At 36.9% G+C, this 23,951-nt stretch overlaps 1 long non-coding RNA gene across 3 annotated transcripts in view; it reads right to left on the reverse strand.

The window, feature by feature from the left end:
* Positions 1–23,951, reverse strand: part of LOC140695623 (uncharacterized) — a 151,507-nt gene that overhangs the window by 68,324 nt on the left and 59,232 nt on the right. For all 3 annotated transcript variants that reach the window (XR_012071317.1, XR_012071316.1, XR_012071318.1), the window contains exon 3: positions 261–347. This is a non-coding gene — a long non-coding RNA (uncharacterized lncRNA). The remainder of the gene's footprint in view (positions 1–260; positions 348–23,951) is intronic.

The raw sequence follows: 23,951 nt of genomic DNA on the forward strand, positions 1-23,951 counted from the left end.
AGAAGCAGACAGCAGCTATTAAAGCAAATGAGTATTGAACCATCCAAGTCAGAAATTCAATGAAAAGGAGAGAGGGATATCTCTCAATTTTGGTGACCACATACTTAAAAGAGATGCTTCTCAATAAAGACCTAAGTGAAGGGTAGACTGAGGCAAGTTGGGGCTGAAAGCAAGGCCCAGAAGTAAAAGGCAGATTGAGCACAGAGAGCCTGGAGGAGGAGTTAGGACCACACTGGGAGTCCAGAAGGAAGAGCACCCACCTGGTGAAGGTTTCTCCAGCACTACACCTGCAATGCCTCATTTCTCCGCGGATTCCCAAGTCCTCTCATTGGGAGAGGCAGTATAGCCTAGAGAAGAGAAAAAGCTGGCTTTAAATCCTGGGTTGGCCCCACACTCTCTATGGAACCTTGAGCCAATTACTTAATAGCTCTGTACCTCGGTTTTCTCATCTGTGAAGAGAGTTAACAATAAGAGAATCCATCCAAGAAAACTCCCCACAACAAAGCTTGGTACATAGCAATGGCTCAAACAATGTTAGATTTTATTATATTCTTATCCACAGCCATGTCAACATATTACTTGCCTAAAAACAAAGTGTTGAAAATGTGTCCCACCCTCTCCAGCTGTACTTATGATTTAATGAAAAAGGATAGGTTACTTGTTCACTTTTCCTTCCTTCAGTGGAATAAACTAAGTTTTCTATATTTTTACTAATATTCATCTCTGTATTCTTCTACATACAAAAAGTAAATCCCTCAAAACAGCAGCATAAACATTAAGATCAGTGTGTCTTTTAGAGTAGACAGTGGAGCAGGGGAGAAGTTGGGAGACTGTTTTCCTTTCGGAGACAGAAAATTAAGTGGTAGAAACTGGGAAAGAGAAGTCTATGGGAAGAAAAAGGGAAATGACAGAAACAACTGAGTGTCGGTCTCTGGATTTTAACTGGATGTACACCACTGACCTGACAAAGACTGACTGTCCTGCTCAATCATCGAACCTAGTGATTCTCAAGCGAAGGACATAAGAAGCTAACGGCAGGGAGAAATGAAACTAATGATATATGCTGGACATATGAACACTAAGCCTGAAAAGTACAAGTTCAAGAATCATGTTGTAAGAGTCATATATGTGACTTTCTTGATTGAGAATGTCTGTTGGAAGGGGCATATATGTGATTTTCACATACATTCCCTCAGTGGAAAGCTTTACTCTTGCAGTCATCATCTCTAGACTGAACTAATGTAGCAGCCTTCTAGCTGGGCTTCCTCATTCCACATTCATTGACCTGACTGTGGTCCATTTTCCACACAGAGCCTGAGTTATCTTTGTAAAATACAGAAGTATATCACTTCCTGATTAGAACCCATCACACTGAGAATAAATTCAAATTCCTATCATGGCCTATAAAATCCTTCATTATCTTGCCCTTGTGTTTTTTTTTTCTTGACCTCCTTTTGTACCCTGACCCCAAGTTTTCACTTCAATGATACTACACTGACCTCTCAATTCCCAGTTCATTCTGACCTCAGGGCCTTTGCTCTGGCTATTCTCTCTCCCTGAAACTCTTCTTTCACAACTGCTCAGGTCTTGGATCAAATATCACCTCCTTTTTGAAACTACTTCATCTAAAGAAGAGTCCTCCAAAAGTTCTCTGATCCATTTAATTTTCCTTACAGCATTTGTCACTAGCTGAAATTTTTATGTATTTACCTGAAGGTTTATTATCTCTTTCCCCTTATCAGAACATAGCTTCATAGAGCAGGGATCTTCTTTACCTATTATGTAGCTTTGTGCCTGGCATACCATTAGCTCCCACTAGATTTTTATTCAGCATATAAATGAATAATATGCAAATGGAGCCTAAACGCTAAAAAAAAAAAAGAAGTATGTTTATGAGAATATATTTCTAAGGCATTGAATGGCTCAAAGGATATTAGAACAAATTTTCTCAGGGGTTAGACTTTCAGAAACTTTTGAGCACTGTTTATATATTCAATTGACTGATGGCTTCCGTCTAGTTTTTTATGCTTGTAATTCAATGCCTAACCCCTGTCAACAGTTCAAAGCCATTTAGATAATCCATACAGAGAACACTGGGATAGAAACTCACTAGAGACAACAATCTAGATCAGAACAGCAGACTCAAAAAACTAGTAAGAGGACCTTTGGGCCACTTGGCCATTCTGTCTTGATTGTTACAGTAATGCTATTACTTAGAGAGTCACTTAAGCTGTAATAGGATGAAATAGTCACAATAATAAAAAATTATTTTAAAATAACATAAGTCCCAGTCAAAGCCTCCTTTCATAGAAATAAACATATATTTGCTGCCATTTTAAACTAATATGCTATTTGAGATTGGAAAGAATGAGTCACTGATCACGTAAATTCAAAATTTCGGCACAAACATGTTATGTGTTTGGCATTTTTACATATCCATATTTCATAATTAGGTTCATAACTTCTTTTCCTTATGTGAAGCTAATTTCTCTTTTAAACTCAAAGCAAACCGTGCTTTAAAAATAGTTTAATGCTTTCACTTTGTGTTGCTGTTCAGATAACCGGTTATCTCAAATGTAACTTTTAAATAACCAATAATAAAACATGAGATATTAAGAGGATCTTCAAATATTAATGCTGTAACAAAATGCTCTCCTTACGAATTTGATAGGATCTTTTATCACAGATGCCTCAAGACGCGGGGATTCACTTCATCTGTTTCCCAAGGTGTCAGGCAATTTAACTTACAATTTCCTGGAGGATCTATTAAAAATACAGATTCTTTAGTCCCATTCATGAAGTTTCTGTTTCTACGGATCTAAGTTGAGGTCCAGGAATCTGTATTTGTTTAAAGGGCTTTCCAGGTGTTACTGAGGCCTGCCCAGCTTAGAAAAAGTGATTTTAATCCAACTTCCAACTTTTAGTCCAGAATACTTTTAACCATATTTCTAACAAATTGCTACTCAGATGTGTTTTGAGCTCTTCCAAAGGGGATAATTCCATCTCCATGTAGTTTGTTAATATCTATTGGAAAGGTTTGATTGTCAGAAAGCTTTTTACACTGAATTGAAATGGATCTGCCAGTGACTTCCTCCCATAGGTCTAGCTCTGCCCTCTGGCATAACAAGGGTTATTATATGAAAGCCCTTTATGCATTTTAATACAGATTTCAAGTGCCCACAAGTTTTTCTTCTATAGCTAAAGAGCCAGTTTCCCAAACAATCGCTCAAAGATCCTATATCCTCCAAGGTATTCCTGAACCCTACTGCACTATCCATATTCTCTTTTCAGAGCCTTCCCCTCCACCACTGTCAGCGCTAGTGTCCCTCACCCAGCTATGAGCCAAGTGACCCTGCCTAGCAATGAAGCGGTATGTTGCCAGAGATCATATGGAACTGTCCCATACCCTGCACTGTTGGCTCTCAAATGCTGACATGCCAAATGACCCCACAGTGTGAAGAAACTGTCACCAGTCTATGGTGAAAGGAGAAAAATGGCTAAATTCATTGGATCTAAAAGACTGTAGGACTTTCTTCCTATATAGAGTCCTGTCCCATCTTTTTGAAATTTAATTTTTATTTTAAATGAAAATATAAAGATAATAGATGGTTTGCTTGGTTGGTTTGTTGTACTAGAAAGTTAGCCATTTTATGTTGATGAGCCCTATTTCTTTAAAAGTTTTATCGGTTCATGAAGATCAAAATCCAGGAACCACTGTCCTAGACTTGCCTCTTGTACTGATGTTCCAATAATAGTCTCTAATCCAACCCTTGTCAATGGAACACCTACCACTTCACAAGACACAGTTGCTCTCAAATAATTAGATCATTAGAATCAACAGAGTTTTAGGAAAATATAGATTCCCAGGACCCATTACCAGAAATAATGGTTCAGTAGGTCTGAGGTGAGGTTTGGTATCTGCTTTTTTTTTTTTTTTAAAGCCCCTCAAGTGATCCTGATGATCACCCAGGATTAGAAAACACTCTCATGATATGCATTTATTCAGTGCATCTCTTCTATGTATTTATAACTTCCTATCACCAGGTAGCAGGGTTAATTAGGAGAACAGGAGTCTGGTCAAGTGTATCAAAGCAGCCAGGCAGATCTTGATATACAAATGTTTAGCCAGCTTTCTCCCTTAGGTATGGAGACATCTTCAATTGTTACCCTTTCCTCCTCTTCTAGCCTTTCTCTTTTCAGGCCAGGGGTCTTCTGCTTTGGGTTTAGACACACTTGCTCTACCTGCCTAACTCTACCCAATAAACTGACCTCAACACTCTTGGGTTTTATCAATATTCCTATTAAAGTGTAGTGTCCAGAACCAGACATAATACCAATACATAATAATCCCTTTAATAATCTGTACACTAAACATCTATTAATACAACTTCACATCACCTTTGTTTTTATAGAAGCACCAGCAAACTGATGTTATTTGAGGTTTGGACCAACCCATACTATCTGGTTTTACCTGAATTTCAACAAGCAGGTTTCCCTCATCCAATACAATTCATGCCTACAAGTACAACTTCAAGTTACACACTTATTCAAGGTATACAACTTCAAGTTCTATCCATTTGATTCAGTATCTTTTCAAAAGATTGTATCATTTTCGATTACAATTTTGCCATCCAATACATTGAATTTCTTTTCCAGAAAGTATCTTATGTAATGGGTTTCATGTGAACTTGAGAAATAGAATATCTGTGCAGGCATTCAAATAATTGATAATACATATTTTAACAGTGATGGCAGAAAACACTGTGTTTCTTAAAGATTTTGCTTGGAAGTGGCTAATGTCACTTCTCACATTCCACTGACTATATAGCAAGATAACATGGCCAAGCCTGACACTTATGGGGAAGGAAGTATAATCTTCCTATACAAAAGGGCCCAATTGAAAGGTGCCTGCAGGAAAGGGTAGCAAATACTGAAAACACATAATATAACTTATCATTGCCCCTTTTAGAAAATTGGGATCGTATGCACCTTTCTCCAGTCTTTTGAATTCTCTTCCCTGTTCTCCAAAATTTCTCAAAGAATATGATAATACTATGATAATAACAATGATATCATTTGTTGCCTAAAATGTAATTTGTCTGGGCCTGGGATCTGAATTCATCTCAGATCTTTAAGTTATCATTAAGCTTCTCTTATTGTGGATGCCAATGACTTCTTAACTTCTCTCAATATTGCCAGCTTGAAGGTCATTCTTCTCAGTATAGAAAGAAAAAAAAGCGGAAGTAGAGTGTTTTCTTTTAACACGATACCATCATTCTCAAGCAATGGACCTATAATTTTCATCTATCTATTGTTCTGAAAATAGCTCTAAAAATTGCTGCTGCAGTCTCTAGTGGTTTTGTGAGCCTCAGCTAATCCTTGTCGTTAACTCTCTTAAATTCGTGTCCTATTCCTTTGTGTTCTCCTTAGTTATATATTCCCCTATCCACAATTTACACAGATATCTTCCTGCCATAGAGCTCACAGTGCAAATATGACAGGTTCTCTGCCTGCTTTCCCATTTACTTTCCATTAAGAGTGGTTTTAATTGTGCAGCCAGAATTCCATAATTCAGTCTCCTCATAACCATGGAATTACATTCATTTTTAGTCTCCTCTTGAAAATGCCTTTATTTTCTAAAGAAAATAGTTTATCAACTATTATTTGATACATCACCTTTATTCTATCCTCATGGTTCATTTTTTAATGACATGATTATGAGGGACAATATAGCATAAACGTTAAGAGCTCAGTCTCTGGATAGGAAATCTGAATCTTGTCTTTTTTACTCATGAGTTGTGTGACCTTGGGCAAATTAGTTAACCTTTCTGTGCCTCAGTTACCTCAACTGTTTGATGATTATAGTACTTTCTTTATACTGTTATTGTAAGAATTCAATGAGTTAATATATATAAAGTACTCGGAAGGGTGCCTGGCATAAAAGTAGCCCTATGTGCCTGTTATTATTGGATCATATAGTTCAAAGTGCCTCAGGCATGGTAGTTTTCTGCTTCTGCTAAGATACAGAAGTTATAATTTCTTATAATCTTACAGAGTAGTATTCTTCTTTAGAATAATTCCCTGAAGAAATAGCTTACTAAACTACTCATCAAACTGGGAACTAGCACCTACAGGAAGAGTATGGGAAAAGAGTTACAGTTCAAGCTGATGGGCTGACAACTCAGGCTGCCTGACCTTCTTCCTGAGATCATGAAAGAGAATAAAGAAACTCATAAGAGAGTGAAGCCTTCACAGCAAAGAGAACAAGAAAGTAGAATCAACAAATTCCTAGGAACAGAAAGCAGACAGACTCCTATGGCCACACGTAATGGAGCACAGGAGGCTGCAGCACAGAACAGCAGAATGGGCCCCAGCAAAGGGGTGGAGCCTAATTTCCCACAAAACTTTGGAGAAGCTCCCAGCTCAGAGTGAACAGATACGGTGGGGAACAGTGAAAACAAGGGGTCATTTAAAATCTGTAAATAAAATAGCTGCACTAGTACATAAACACACACACAAACACACACACACACACACACATATCTAACACACCCAGGACCCCTGCATGCAAAATAAAAAGCAACCCAGTGAACCCAGTGTTCACTCCTATGAGAGTGAACAGGCACCTAAAGGAATTGAATAAGCTGCCCGGGAAAAGTATAAGCTTCTAGTGTAAGTTCTGATTTCTCAGTCTCTCACCCACTCACCCTTACGAAAGTCCTGCATATAATAAGCCCTACCTATATACAAAGAGCTTTCAACTCAGGGAAGAGGCATTTGGGGGAAAGAACCTGACCAATGCAGTCAAGAAAACTGCACCCCAACCTGGAATAATCAACCTAAACATTTATCCTAAAATAGGAGCTGAAAATCAAGGATGAACAGACATATGAGGAAGACTAACAGCATTAAAGAGAAAGATCAAGATAAAATCAGAGCCATGGACCCAGGAGATTATAGTGGAAATGCAAGGAACAGAAGAAATCTTTTCCTTAAATTGTAATTAGACTTCTCATGAGTTTTTAAATGATGCTGTAATCTTAAAAATAAGAACAAGAATCTACAAAAATGGAATAGATCACAGTAAGAACTAGCTCAATTTTTTAAATGCAAAACTCAAAAATTCATAAAAGGGGAGTAAAATTAAAAAAAATCAGAACATAATGGAAAAATTAAAAGATGAAGCAGATGACAGAGAAGATAAGAGTCACAAAGTATCAACCCACAAACTTCAGTGTTCAGCCAATTAGGTTTCCCGAAAGAGAACAGAGAAAATAGAAGTAATTTTTTTAATGAAGAAAATTTAGAAAGATACAGGCACCACATTGAAAAGACCACTGAATATTATCACCACCTGACATACAATTGATTCAAGAAGTATATCTAAAGTTGAGGCAACAAGAAATAAAACATACTATTATCACAGACATAGAAAAAGTAACAACAGAAAATCCAAAATTGATAATATAATATCAAACATTGAGAGAAAGAATGGAAGATTAGTAGTGTTTCAGTAAGTTAAATCCACAATATTCACAGGAGAGAAACATAAATAATTAAAGTTGATTTAATCAATAGATAAACTGTAAGCACATTACTATATTTCTAGGAGAAACCATTGAAAAAGTTCGAAGTGATTTTAACTGAGAAAAATGTGATTTGCAAAAAACGACAGAGAACAGTATATTTTACTAGTAAATCTTTCTATACTAGACGATTTTTTTAAATTTAGAGTCTCATTCTCTATTCAGGCTAGCATTTTTTTGTGCAATATGAAGGCTTAGGCTGATACAGATGGCAAGCAGTGACTCACATGAGATAACAGTATGACCCATGGCCAGGCTCTATGGGAAAATGGAGACAGCCCTGGATGGGAGAGTGGATCAGTGACTTGGCTGACCAAAGGTGATCAATCATCACTTAGGTAACTACAAAGGTGTTTGCAGTCTCCTTCCAAAACTCCAGGCAAGAACCTGTTTTCAGCTTGACTGGGCTGCCAAGGTTCCCATGGCTTGGTAGAGATGAGACTCTTTAATGGACACCATTCTGCCACTATCAAGCTCAGGTTTCAGTACCTCTGTAAAGCTCTAACCTTGCACGGGAACTTAAAGGAGATAAAACAACATTTTCACAGTTGTTTTTAACTTCTCAGCTACTGAGTTGAACTCTTCAACAAAGATCACTGAATGCAAGGCACCATGGGAAATACCCAGATAAACAAGACGGATTTGTTCTTTCAGAGAGCTTAGGGGCCACTGGGCAAGAAAGGATTGTATGTAACAAATTTTAATACAAGGCTAAGTGCAAGTGAATTGGAGCATAAAAAAGGAAGAAAGTGTTTCCAACTGAGGAAGGGAACAAGAAAGACAGAAGATGCTAAAAGTGAGCTGGGATCCTAGGCCGTGGGTCAACGGGATGCCTGCAGGCTGGTGCTGTGGTACAGCTGTGACTTGGGATGTAATCTGAGAGCAGTATTAACTGAGCTGTACCTGTCCTGGCCAAGCACAGTGTTGGTGTCTCTAGTTTGGGGTGGCTCTGAATTTCTGTGATTAAATGCTACATTCATTTCAAATGCCTTGCTTACCCACATATTCATATTTTCCTTGGAAAACACTAATTGGTTAAGTATAAATCTCACAGAGTACAGAAGTCTGCATTGTGGTATAAGCAAACCAGAGTCCATTCATAACTCCAACTAAATCCAAAATTCTGGGCAGTTTCTATTTTGAAGACCATATCTCAACATGTGTTCATGTCCATATGTCTACATTCTGCCCTCAAGTCCAGAAGATTAAAGAACCAGTTAAAATTGGGAGGGATCTCGACAACTATTATTCCATATAACCCTATCATTTTACAGATGAAGAAACTAGGCCAAAGTAGAGTAAATGCGACTTCCCAACGTTACACAACCACAAGGAGCAAAGCTTGGACTTAAACCAACTTTTCGAATGCAGGTTCAGAAGCTCTTTTTTCTGGATACTGTGCTGAAAGAAAAATGAGAGGACAGGAAAAAATCAAAGGTAATAAAGAAATTAGAAGTAACGCTTAATTAACTTATTGGCAATAGATGTAGAATTATCAATGTTTCTGAAATAAATTTCAAATAGCTTTTAAGAGATCTACTTTTCCTGAGATTTTTTTTTCTACTTGGGTAAAATGTATGCATTTTGGCAAAATATAAACTACTTCTTTTCAAACTATTGTAACTAATTTTTTAAATTATTTAAATTTTAAATAATTATTAACAATACACATATTTGTTCTGTTAAAGTAGCCAGGAAAATGATAATTAGCTAATCATCCACTTATGTATAATTTTTGTTTTATCAAAGCAAAATTAGAAAATATTTTAAAAATAGATACTCTCATTTTTACCTAATGTTTATACCCAAGACATTGTATTTTTAAAACAGACTGTATTAGAACAGAGATTGTTGTTTGCTTATGACTATCAGCATCTATGAGCATCTTGCATAGCACCTGTCATATATATATACTCAAAAATATTGGCTGAATGAATTAATACTATATCATATTAAAATTGTCTATCAACCTTTGTATATCACATATTATATCTACTATTTATATTATAAAAATCTGATGTATAACACTAATATTTGGATGAGTTCAAAACTTTGCCAACCCTTGATTTAAGATGAATCCATTCTTTTCCAAATAAGATTCCATGATAAAAAAGGTCATTCTCTAAACCCATCTGTAATTAAATCCTGGGTGACAGAGCCTGTGCTGAAGAGGATTACTGCTCTCCTTCTTCCCATACCACAGCCCAGAGGAGGGTTCTAGAGGTGAAGCCCTTGACTTCAGATCCTACTCCCAAATGCAAGTGAGGACTTCCTGACTAGCCAAGAGCCTCCAGTTCAAATCACCAGATACTTTCTCAATAGCGTCCTACAGACCACTAACAGGCTAACTAGGAAACACCCTAGGGACTATCAAGGGAACTTCAAACCTAGCGGGCTACTTGCCAGGGCATAACATGCAGAAGTATACACCAAGAAAGGAGAACAAAGAGAGGAACTCAAAGTTTTATCAAGAACATTAAGAACTTCACTGAGGCAATTAAAGATAGATACTAAACATAAAGGACATTTTTTAAATTAAGAGGACTTTATTTAAATGTTATATGTATAAATAAGAAGTTAACACAGCTCTTGTTATCTTTATCTGTTTTATAGAAATGAGAAAAATGTTGTGTTTTGAAAACTGGTATCACTAAGGTCATCAACTGTTCAAAAAAACAACAAATAAAACTGCCATTTCTAATCTTCCTTGGTATGTTTATACAACAAAAAAAGAAATGTTATAATAATTGCTAAATTGTCTACTTTAATGTCTGCATATTTATGCAGATAACTATAAATAAAATATTGCAAGTTTGGCCCTTTTTTCAGTTACTTGTATATAAAGTCACTTAAAGTATAAAATGATATTATCCCGCATTCCCCTAATAAAGAAATAACCACAAACAAAATCTTGAGAAAAATAAAAATAAAAACACAGAATCAAGAGTTAGGGATGCTGTGTTCTTCTTAACAGCTTCTACCACTGAGTCACCAGTGATGCTCCAGCTGTCTACACTTTACTTTTCTCCTTCTGAGAAACAAAGACCTGAGTCACAGTCTTACATGATCGAGAGAAATGAGAAAAAATAGCAAACAGGACTTGTAAGTCCTAACCTCCTTGGAGGTTAACTGCAGCTCCCTAAGACCATTTGACTCCCGGTGTCCCAAGTCCCCCTCAGAAGGTAACAACAGCCCCAGGAAGGAGGCACAGGACAAAACCAGGTCCTGATGCACATAATCAGCAAACTTATCAGGATTTGTCCAAATTTCCATTTGAAGGAAAATTTTTGCCCTGACTCCAGAGGGAGAAAAATCCTGGTATATAAATTTTGACCTTTTCTAATATAATTGAATCTGGGACTAAAAGTAATATGAAAAATTTCAGCTCAGGTGAAGATTTTCAGAGATTCTATCAAGGACTGAGAGAAATAACAATTTTATCATTTTATAAACATAAACATGTTTCCTGTTGTGAATATTCTCAGAGACACCCATGAATTCTTATCTGATGGCAAGAGAAAAGAAGTATGATAAGGGTGTGAAAAAGGAAAAGGAAAGCGGGGTGTTGTGTAATAACTTGGTATATAAGCATACATTAGCATATAGAACAATTATCTTAAATAAACTGATCATCGGCTTGGCGGCTTGGTTCTAGATGCAGTTTGGACTTCCCCAGGATTCTCGAGGATGGGCAGCTGAACCTGCCAGCCAGGTCACGGGGAGGTCTGTCTGCTCACTAGGTTGATCCCAGCTAGACTTACTTGTTCCTGAATCCGCTGTCTGCATGAAGAAATTATACTCTGCCCATTTCCTTCAACTACAGTAGTTAAGTGTTTCCACTGAGCTAGTGACTTATTTTACCTGAGATTGGGAATATGTTTTATTTTTTAAAAAACATCCTTTACCTCAGCAATTTTCATCACTTTTCTAAATGTTTTCTTTAATGTGTCTTTCCTTCTTTATTCCCACTTTTCAAATTTTCCCTTTTCTCATTTTAACTTTTTTTTCCTCTGCCATTTTCTATGCAGTTAAAGGGGTGGAGGGATGGAAATAAGCAGAGAAAGTTCACAGGAGTAAATGCCTTCAGTATGAGTTTCCTACAAAGTATTTCACAGGCAGGACAGGTAAGAAGGGGATAAGGGACTGAGAGTTATAAAGGGCCATTTGGCTCTCAGATCATATTATCAAAGTTAGACTTTTGATATAATCTCCCAAGGGGGCTCTACTACAGTCCCACAACATGCAACAATACTAATAGAAGACATTTATCTCACAAAACTAAACATGTGTCCCATTACCCAATCCATTACCTGATCACACCTGTTGTAGTCTACTATAAAGTCACTCATATATATATGATATGTAGATGATACATATGATACATATGATGTGTATATTTATGATATATATACTATTATTTCTGATATATATTCAATTATTTCTCATTAGTAACAACATTAAACTGCACTGTAATTTTTGTGGGTCAAAAGGGCTAATTTGTTATATATAAGTATGTAAGAATATTATTTTATGTTATTCTGTTTAAACACTGCTTCCTTTTTAAATACCAGGAGCCTCAAGAAAAGCAGCAGGAAAGCCTTTCTAATCCTTGACAGAAGCTGCTAGCAGATTTTAAAAAATGTGTTGAAACACTGAACATGAGTCAGGCTACAGAATTCTGTATCTCACCTTTTATTCTCTAGCAGCTGTAAACCATTTGTAGTTCTCTAACACGGTGAGCTCTCTCGTGCTCCTGCACGTTATTCCATCTACCTCAAATACTCTTCCCTACTTTGTCCTTAGTCTCCCTCAAGAGTGAATGAGTTCAATTCCACCTCCTCTGTGACTTTCTTTGATCACTCCCTGCAATCATTCACCTGCAATATGCCAGGTACTATGCCAAACACTGAGTACGTAACAAGAAAGGAGTGCACCTGCCCTCAAGATGCATGATGCACAGTGGTCCAAAGAGATACGGTGGGAACATTTTGTGATCAGGGCCAGGAAGAGGGTGAGGGGAAAGTTTCCTGGTGGAGGTAACAGCAGAATCAAAATTGGAAAGATAAGTAGGAATTATCTAAGAGAAGAAAGGATGATGGTAGGGCGTTCAAGAGAGAAACTATGATAAAGCAAGGATGGGGAGAAAGAACATGGACTGAGAGGTAAATATGTTACTCAAAGGAGTTTAGACCTTACTCTTTTCTAGAAAGCAGTGGAGATCCTTCAAAGTTGGAGAATGAGATGATCAGATGTATGTTTTATTTTGGGGGGCTTTTTTTATTGTGGTTAAAAAACACATATAAATTTACCCTCTTAACAATTTTAAGTGTACGTTATAGTATTGTTCAGTATATGCACACTGTTGTCCAAAGATCTCTAGAACTTTTATCTTGCATGAATTTATACACCCATTGAACCATTTCCTCTTCCCACCAGTCCCTGGCAACCACCATTCTACCATCTGTTTCTATGAGTTTGATTACTTTAGACAACTCATCAGATGTATCTTTTAGAAAGTGTAGAGATCAGATTGGCAAGATCAAGACTGGGGCAGTTAGGAGACCTATTTGTAAAGATGATGATGTATGTTCTTAGTGTGGGAACCAAGGACATGGAAGAGAATTTGAGAGTTTGAGGCAGATGAATGAGTGAGAAGTGACAGGATTGTGGTCCACAAGGGACAGAAAGGAGGCAAGAAGGAACCCCAGGTTTGTCTGCCTTCTTGCCAGAGTGAACAGTGAGACTTTGACTGAGATCAGGAATACAGGAGGAGGAGTAAGAGGTGACTGGCTGGGTTTTGAATCTGTTGAACAGGAGAGGCCTGAGGAGCATTCACGTTGAAAGGTAAGTGCTCGTTCTGTGTGTGCACTACCCTGTTGTGTTACCTTGTATTACCATGCTGGACTTGTCTATCTTCTCTCTCTCACTTTCCCCAGACAGGAAGGATTGTTCAATCCAGAAACCTCCCCTTCATGGTGCCTCAACTAACTCATACTCTTCTGGATGAACAAGGCTCTCCCATGTTTCCTGCCTCATAAAAGCAGTGCTATCTCAGAAGAAATACTCTGCAAGGGCTGAAGTCCATCACCCTTTCCAGAGAAAGTGAAAACATGGATGAAAAAAGAAAGGCTATTTTCCCTCTATTTTAACAGCACTCATTTTCAAAGGGACAATTGTTTCAGAAGAACTGAGTACTTTCTAAGGTAAATAAATAGAGTGAAAAACAATCTTGTTTAAGATTCCAACTTATTAATAGAAAACATGTGTAGACTTAAGAATTAAAAATAAATGTCTTTAAAGATGACCTGGTAAGCTTCTTACCTGCCAGGAACAGAGTGGAAAGCCTCAGAAGGTCTATGTTTTCCCAGAAACAGTAGATTAAACAGAGCTAATGATGGTCAGAGGCATTAAACCATTAGGATTTATTCCCATATATTTTGGTACTATTTGGGTGAGTTCTGTAATGAACTGAAATAAGAGAAGAAATCTTGAGACTAATTTTGGGCTGTAGAGATTGTGTCTATGATTTTATTCTTCAAAAGAATATTTCTAGTTCCTGCTTTTTTCTCAGCCAATATATTTGGGATGAGCGCCTCTCATATTTGAAATCTATTTTAATGATCTTGGTTGTGTTGGTACACACAAATATAAATTCATTTTTAGAGAATTTCCTATCATATATACTTTAGTTCAATTGAGCATTACTAATGAACAGCATAGTTCTTCTTTCAATATTCTTATTCATTCCAAATTAGAGAAGGATTTCTGAAGGTTGTTATGAATCAACATAGCAATTACCAGCAACAGAACGTCTCCAAATGGATTGTAGTGAGGGGCAGACCCAGAGGTAATTTCTCTTACAGAAGAGAAATTGATGTTGTCCTCTGCGTTCATTGACTTGTCTGGTTTTCATATGACAAAACAGATGACTGAGTCAGTGTCTCCTTTCTCTAAGGGACTCTACATGATCATGGTCAGAAACTCAGCAAAGGAAAATCTTCCCCAGGTTTATAAGGGTGAGCTGATAGGATACCATGGTGACTCACTTCAAAGGTGTTGCCTATTTTCAAACAACAGCTGAGAGACCTTGCTGTTCCCTGAACTTGGGAGGCCAGTTCTAGCACATGCACAAATTCGGCTTGCCGTATGAGCAAAAGTGAGATCATACGGGTTGATGCTGGCAGAGTCTCTGTGAGTGCAGTAATTCATGCTGTCAGTTACTATCAGCTGCAATTTGCTTCTGGATTGGTTCCTGTGGGCACTCATGTGAGCATTCTGCACAAAGGACCAGAGTGCAATATTCCCTTGGATTTCAGGGATTTAGTGCAGTTTCAACATATAATCAAAAGTGCCACGTAGTTCACCACCCCGCATTTTGTTTTAAAGAGACAGGGCTTAAAATTGGACTCCTTTCTTCTCTATGAAAATAGGAAGTTGATGGCAATTTGGAACTTATCTTTAGAGCAATCTGTTGGTGCTTCAGCGGAATCTACCCTGTTGGAAGTGTAGTTTTTTTTTTTAACCAAATGTGATTCCACTGTCTCCATAATAATAATAATAATCAAACATTTGCTTAACCACACAACTTCACTTCTTAGATTCAACTCACATATGTGACCAACTCTTAATTACTATAGGGCAAATGCACTGGAAAATGAGAAGTTCCTTTGAATTGGTAAGTATTGTAATAGCATACTACTCCAAATTTAGTACAATTTTCAAAAAGTTCTACAGCAGAGAAGTTTGGACACTGCAACCCTAAGTTTAAAGGCACATCACTAAAGAATCTCTGCATGGTATTGGTACCAAAACAGACATATAGACCAATGGAACAGAATAGAGAGCCCAGAAATGAACCCACAAACTTTTGGTCAACTCATCTTCGACAAAGGAGGCAAGAATATACAATGGAATAAAGACAGTCTCTTCAGCAAATGGTGTTGGGAAAACTGGACAGCAGCATGTAAAACAATGAAGCTAGAACACACCCTTACACCATATACAAAAATCAACTCAAAATGGATTAAAGACTTAAACATAAGACAAGATACAATAAACCTCCTAGAGGAAAACATAGGCAAAACATTATCTGACATACATTTCAAAAATTTTCTCCTAGAAGAAATAAAAGCAAGAATAAACAAATGGGACCTAATGAAACTTACAAGCTTCTGCAGAGCAAAGGAAACCAGAAATAAAACAAGAAGAAAACCTATGGAATGGGAGAAAATTTTTGCAAGTGAAACCGACAAAGGCTTGATCTCCAAAATATATAAGCAGCTCATATGACTCAATAAGAAAAAAATAAACAACCCAATCCAAAAATGGGCAGAAGACCTAAACAAGCAATTCTCCAAGGAAGACATACAAATGATCAAAAAGCACATGAAAAAATGCTCAATATCACTAATTATCAGAGAAATGCAAATCAAAACTACAATGAGGTATCACCTCACACCAGTCAGAATGGCCATCATTCAAAAATCCACAAATGACAAATGCTGGAGAGGCTGTGGAGAAAGCGGAACCCTCCTACACTGCTGGTGGGAATGCAGTTTGGTGCAGCCACTATGGAAAACAGTGTGGAGATTCCTCAAAAGACTAGGAATAGACTTACCATATGACCCAGGAATCCCACTCCTGGGCTTGTACCCAAAAGGAAATCTACTTCAGGATGACACCTGCACCCCAATGTTCATAGCAGCACTATTTACAATAGCCAAAACATGGAAACAGCCTAAATGTCCATCAACAGGTGACTGGATAAAGAAGAGGTGGTATATTTATACAATGGAATACTACTCAGCCATAAAAACTGACAACATAATGCCATTTGCAGCAACATGGATGCTCCTAGAGAATGTCATTCTAAGTGAAGTAAGCCAGAAAGAGAAAGAAAAATACCATATGAGATCGCTCATATGTGGAATCTAAAAAACAAAAACAAACAAACAAACAAAAACAAAGCATAAATACAGGACAGAAATAGACTCATGGACAGAGAATACAGACTTGTGGTTACGGGGGGGGTAGAGGGTGGGAAGGGATAGACTGGGATTTCAAAATTGTAGAATAGATAAACAAGATTACACTGTATAGCACAGGGAAATATACACAAAATGTTATGATAAATCACAGAGAAAAAAATGTGACAATGAGTGTGTATATGTCCATGAATGACTGAAAAATTGTGCTGAACACTGGAATTTGACACAACACTGTAAAATGATTATGAATCAATAAAAAATGTAAAAAAAAATAAAAATAAAAAATAAAAAAATAAAAAAAATCAATACTAAAAAGAAAAAAAGAATCTCTGCAAAACAATATAATTTCACTAAGTTCCAAGTAACTTTCCAATGTCAATAGTACTCTTGCTACCAGTCTATCTACAAGTCTCCTTCTATTTAATTAATGCTTGCTACTGAGAATTCATGGGATTCAGGCTTAAGGAGCAATCCAGATCAGAAGGGGCTCAGGAGCAAGGAAAAGACAGTCCTCACATCTGAGAAATAGTAGTTTAGTTTCACTCAGAAAAGTGAAAAGTATGTCAAAATCACAAGTGTCACTGTCAACAATATATATATTCTTTCATATTAATTCATGATCTCTTGAGTGTTTCCAGTTGAAAAATTGCTTCCATATTGCATCAAGTTCAAAAATCCTCCAATTCTTGGCATCTTACTTGATTAAGAATTTATGTTTGCTATCAACCTTCCCCTGTCACTAGAATATAGACCGAATGAGGGCAGGGACTTCTGTCCGTTCACTGAAGCATTCTCAGTGCTAGATCAGCAGACAGGTGTCAAATAGAAGCTCATAAGGAAATAAATTCTGTACTCTTAGAACTGGCATAAACTTTTTAAAATTAATCAGGATATGTTAGAAGACATTCACAAAAGTGTGAGAAAACCAACATATCTCTGAACTTGTTGCTGTCGGTGACTAGAAGCATCATGCCAGTCTAACCATTAAAACATAAACAAGCATGGCGGCTGGGTGAAGTGCTAACACACTGATCCACAGACAGTTACATCTTGTCATTCAGGTCTCAGTGCCAATGTCCTTCTTCAGAGAGGACATCATTGACCATCCCTGGATAAGGTTACCCCAATCACTTTCTATTACATTGCCCTGCTTGTCATCTTCATTACATGTCTATCTCTTTGAGACTGTCTTTGTCATTTCTATGTTAACTAGTTTATTTTCAGTTCTCCTCCTCTAGATGATAGTCTCCATAAGAACAGGGACTTTTATGTCTTGTTCAGGGCTTTACACCTCCAGAACCTAGATGAGTACTTGGCATTCAGCAGGTGTTCAATAGTTTTTTTTTAATGAATGTGCAGCAAAGAACCTCAGAATTAAATCATCTTGGACAGTACGATGGTTTCACTGGCACTCGTTGCCCAGGAAAAAAAATAAAAGGACTGGAAACTCCTTGCATGTCACCTGAAGTTCATAGGTACCAGTAGGCTCTTCTCACCAACCGGAGTCCTAAACAATGAAAAACCACTATTGTCTACTGTACTGGCTTAATTCACTCAGCTGTGCTATTTCATAATTGGTTTCTACTATATTTTCTGAGTATTATTGTTAGAGTACTAATAATAAAAGTAAGTAAAGTCTATGTCTTATACAGTTAAAATGCTTATGTTGACTTTCTTCTGGTTTGATACATAAAAAGATATCTGAAGCTAAGTAATTTTTCATATACATTGAAAAGACAAGTCAAAATGTGTTACAGCCTATTGACTTGATATCAGTTTTCCTAAATAAATGTGAAATTAATAGTAAAGAATTGATTGAGGAGGATAGTTTTTTTAATTTATTAAAAGCCAAAAAAATTTAAATATATACTCTAGTGAAATGTTAGAGTACCATACACCCCATTTGGGGATGAACTATATGGGTTGTATATGGTCAGATCCCATTAATTCTACAGCAGCAATATGGAATCACAGTTTTACTCCTTTTGATTGGCTAGAAAAGAGAAGATTAAGATTACAAATCATGAGCCAGAAGCTATACAAAGAGAGAGAGAGAGAAATTGTATTACCTCTAAAAATCCTTAAATTAGACCCCTCCAAAAAAAGTTCCAATATTAAACTATAACTAGAGAGGAAAACCTGCCAAATTAAAATTATAACCTGTGTCCAAACATTAAACCTTTATAATCCAATGAGTACAAGACTTGCCATACAGATGATTCTGACTTGGCTCTCCTTTCCATTCTAAGCAAGGGGAAGAGGGATCTGTGAGAAGTGTACAGAGGGCTGAATGACTGCCACACCCAGCATAGCACCTTGTTCACAGTTTCTCAACAAATGCCTGTGGAAAGATTGTTTGACAGACTATGTACACTGGAGGATATTCTTCATAGCAATAACTTGACCTAGGAGTGTATGGTCCAGAAACAATTAGAACTGGAATTCATTTAGTGGAATAGAACCAAATGCTCAGAGCAGAGAAAACTGCTAAGTTTAGGCAGCCTGAAGAGCTCCTGGGAATCTCAAAATCTCTCTGCATGACTTTCTCTGTGTTGTATTTGATACGGTGCCCTTTATCCAGATTCTCTGGAGTGACTCTCTTCCATGAGATTTGGAGTAAAAAGTCTGGGTTCAAGATGAATCACTTAGTAGGTATGTGACTTAACATTTTTTTTACTCTCTGAGACTTAGATTCCTAAACTATTTACAACTAAAATAGTAACACTTAACATAGTTTCTGATGTTCAAAAGAGCAACTTATATGAAGCATTTTTCATACTGTAAAATGTTCATACAATGAAAATTACTATCCCATGTACCAAAAAGTTACAAATATCCTTCAGATACTGTAATAATCTCTATCTGTTCTAGACATATTTTTAGAATTTCTGGTATTAGTATTTGAGGCTATTCCAGTTAGGCTGTTGAATTACCTATTATACTCAACCATTACACTTCTGAGTTCTAATTAAATTCCTTGTAAATACCATTATTCTGGTGACAATTTTTCTGGTACTTTTTTGCAAATTGTCTATGTTGTATATCACGGTACAGAAAACCTTTGACATTCATGAGGACTATACCCTAGATCCTTGTGAAATTCCACAACTGCAAATAATATGGCACAGAATTCCTACTCTTTTAGATGCTGCAATATATCCAACTTAACATCTCACTCGTTTTAGTTCTGGTGCAATAGGACTTCATCAATTTTTGTGGCAACCTTGAATCTTTTGAACATCTTTCCTGAGTTTGAAAAGTCTAAATTTTTTTTGTTACATTCCCACAAAGCAGAAGACAGAAACTCACTTTCCCAATGAAAGCACATATCTATATCACTACCACTATCAATAAGAAACACTCACACACAACTTGGATTATAAGAGAACATTGTGGATTCATAAGCAGGATCTAAAATTCATTCTCTGGTGAGTATAGTGGCATAGGTACCCAGCATTTTAGAGCAGTAGTGGTAGAAATTCTGACATCTGTTGACCAGAATCAGCAGCGGGAGTTATGGTGTCTGTGTCCAGGGATGGTGGCACTGGGGCTTTTGCTGGAGCAATCAGTAGTGTCCTTCAAGCACTGTCCCAGAATGCATAGCCTCTAAGCCTGATTCCTTGGCTCTCCCAGAGAATCTATGAACAATGCAATATCCTATAATGGATTCCTTTTCTGTTTAAATGAACTAAAAAGGGATCTATTATTTGCAGCTTAGGATACTGATCAATATATCTGACTATGAATTATTATTCTCTGTGTTTTTAAACTTATTCTGAAATACTTAAGACATGCACAAAGGCCATTTCTTTCTTAGTCCTAGAACTTTCCCATAAACACCCATCACTAGAAGAGGCAGCTGGCCTTCTTTTTTTGCATAGATGTTCTCTTCACAAGCACAGAGATGGAGGGCAATGGATCGGTGTCGGTACTCATTCACTTCCTATGAAATTTGCTCCCACACCCTAGCTTCATGCTTGTAATCTACACATTAGATAAACTGCATATTACCACACACCATATGTATCAGGGATCACTAATCAATAATCTAGAATGTTATATTAAATAATCTCAATGGTCTAGACCACTTATAGGAAGCCTACAGTTACATGTATTAGTTTCTTGAAATCTGCATTTGTGTATGAGGATGAGAAGTTTGGGCTTTGCACAGTCCAGTTTCCTGTCTACACTGTTCAATCACTATTCAATCAAAAATCAACATGATTGCCAATGCTACTCTTCAATTAAACTATCTAGATTGTAATATTCAATAGATGTTATTCTATTTTTCAAAATAAAATTAATTATAAATTCAGTCATTTTAAAACATAATTATAACTCAGAAGATTTCCCTTCTAAGAGAAGATACTTGTATGAAGCATTTAACAAATCATTGGCTTCAATGGCCCCTGGATCCTGTCAGAGCAGAGAGAACACAAAAATTGGGATATGACGTGGAGGACACACACTGCTGTAGGGATAAGCAGATGCATCCCTGAGCTGAAGCAGGCTCAATCTGGCCCAAGAGAGCTGACTGTCAGAGTTTCAGGGATTTTTCAAATCACTTGTTAAACATTGCCTATTTAAAAAATTAAACTAAAGAAACTTCCAACTAAATTCATTATATTAAAAATATAGGTCCTAAATCCTCAAAAATGTATTAAAATAAAGATCATAAATACTCAAAATTCATCATTTCCTAATTATTTTACTATATTTACTGTTATCTATGCTCTTTTAAAAATGTTTCTTTTTTTCTTTTTTTATTGAAGTACAGACAATTTACAATATCTATGCTCTTGAGGTGACTTAACATGTATTGTATCTGAACTGGAGAAAATACTATGTCATGGTATGTCATTGCCCATTACTTGCCAAGTGCATGTTCAGTTGACCCCATGCTGGAAGTATTTACACAATGGGAGTTGGCAAAAGCTACCAATTGGGGCTTGATTTATTGTTTTGTTAATTGTCTAGGTTTAAGAAAGTGATGAAAATGTTAATAACAAATAATGCAAGAGAGAAAATGTTAATAATGTGGGTTAAACTTAAAAGTGTGCCCTATTTGTAGTTATCACTTTGTAAATAACTAAAACAAAAACTAAAACTAAAACAAAACTAAAACCATTTCAGGAATTACTCTTCTAGTATTCAAAAACTATTAGCTAATTCAGCAAAGAAGTCATCATACCACTGACAAACAAGTGAAGTTCTGACAGTTGTCATCACTGATTTTTGTTTTACTTGTTAACTTAAATGAAAAAGCAACTGACGTTCATGTCAGAGCTATGGTCTTTCATCAACTGCAAACACAAGTTGGCTAATATAGTAGTTCAGCAAAATCAATAAAAGCAGTCTGTGAGAATCAATCAGCTATATGAAATATACAGTAAAGATTATCTATATTTTGCTACTCGTAAATTGTGTGCTATACATCCTTCACATCAGAAAAGTTTATAATAAATGTATGTACATACATAGGGATTTTTTTTCCTTTACCAGCACAGCACACCACTAGGTAGATGGGAAGTTATTCAGTAGGGAAAATAGGAAGAAATTATATACCCTAAGAGTACTTAAAAAAAAAAAGAAAAAAGGAAGGGAGGGAGACAGAAAGAGAGGGCAGACTTGAGACACAAATGAAAATAACAAATACAATTCATTTTTACATTATGTAACATTTTAAAGTTCTTAGCACATTTCCATATAGACTTTCTTGGTTTAAAAGCTGTCTTTAGTCCATGTCTATCCCTCTCCACCCATATATCCTCCCCAGTAAAGGGTGCTCAGCCCAGCTGTGGCTCAGGTTTCTGCTCTAACCTCCTTCTCCATTCCATTTGTCTTCTCTTATCTCCAACTTGAAGACACTATCTCTTTTGCAAATGGGAAAAAAGACCAAGGAATTCGCTGAACTGTCAGACTCTACCACTGATTTTTCCTTTCCTATCCCCACTTACCTGACCCCGCTCACCTTCTCCTCAGCCACTTGTAATCTCCTCAAAAGCAAAGTATTTATAAATATAACCATAAATAATAGCATCTGCAATTCAGAACCATGTATACATCTCTTCCTAGAATTGCCATTCCTTATGTTCCACCCTACCACCAAAGCTGCCCATCAATTTTCCCTCCCCTTCCCTCAGCCTGCCTCATGCCAGGTCCTGGACCATTCCAGAATTCCCTTTATTGGCCACTAAGATTCCTAGTACTTCTGCCTAATTCACAGACTCAGTACAAGAAGAGAAAGCAAAAAGGAAGATCTTAGATTGAGGCTTATAGTACTTATTCACATTCTCAGCCATCTCAAAGTGTAACTGTAACCAGGTAAAATTACTTTTTTTTTTTTCCAGTTTATTCTCTCTGCACACTGTCTCACCTTCTGGTTGATCATGCTCTTCACTAAAACGACTTCCGGACTATTGGAGGGCAGAGACCACATCTGCCTCGTTCTCTTCCATATCCCCATCGCCCAGCACGAACTGGGGATGCAGTAATGATTTACAGACGAATTGTCACCAATCAGTCCACCATCTTCCTGATCTGATTTTGCAATGCCTCCTCCAGCAAATCTTGTCCTCATGGGTTCTATTGTTTCAGATTCTGCTAGATGATGGGTTAGCCAGACCAATTATCCAGACTGGAGTCAAAATAAGGCTGTACCCAGAATACAGCTTCATTTTAACCCAAAGGGAAAGTGGACTTCAGCTCTTTCCCTTTTATGTCACTTGACATTTTCTATTTTATATTTATAGGTAACTATGTCTCATTTTCCACACATCAGTCAGCAAAGGACTCACTGGTACTTATTTTTCTATCTTCTACATGTTTCCTACATAAGTATACTCAAAACATTTTATCAACTGAGTAAATTATATATATATGTGTGTGTGTGTGTACACATATATATGCATATCATTGATAGATATATAGATTAAAAGGCTAAAAAGGACAAAATTAATGGGGGGGGGAATAGCATTTCTAATAGAGCAACCTACTGTCCCCACACTTAAGGCTAGTCCTACCCACACTGGGCCTCCCAGGCAGGGAGGGCAGAAGGCATGGAAGAAAGGGTGCTGACTCAGTCTCCCAAATACCCAGAAAAATATAAGAATGGTCTGCATCCTCTCTCCTTATTTCGCCCAGAACATGCTGTGGGGCTTTCACTAGCATTAAAAAAATACATATGACAGTAGAGTACGTTGCCCACAACGGAGTATCATGATTTAAACTTTTTCTTTTTAAATCTAAGGAAAAGGCTACATCAGTCTTCAGCTGGCTCCTAGACTGTTGCCTTTCTCCCCAATTTGAGCACACCTGGGGAGCAAAACAGCTGGCTTGAACAAAAGAGCTCGCGAAATGCAAAAGTATTAGTGCTACT

This window comes from Vicugna pacos, chromosome 3, assembly GCF_048564905.1.
Source record: "Vicugna pacos chromosome 3, VicPac4, whole genome shotgun sequence".
Taxonomy (NCBI): domain Eukaryota; kingdom Metazoa; phylum Chordata; class Mammalia; order Artiodactyla; family Camelidae; genus Vicugna; species Vicugna pacos.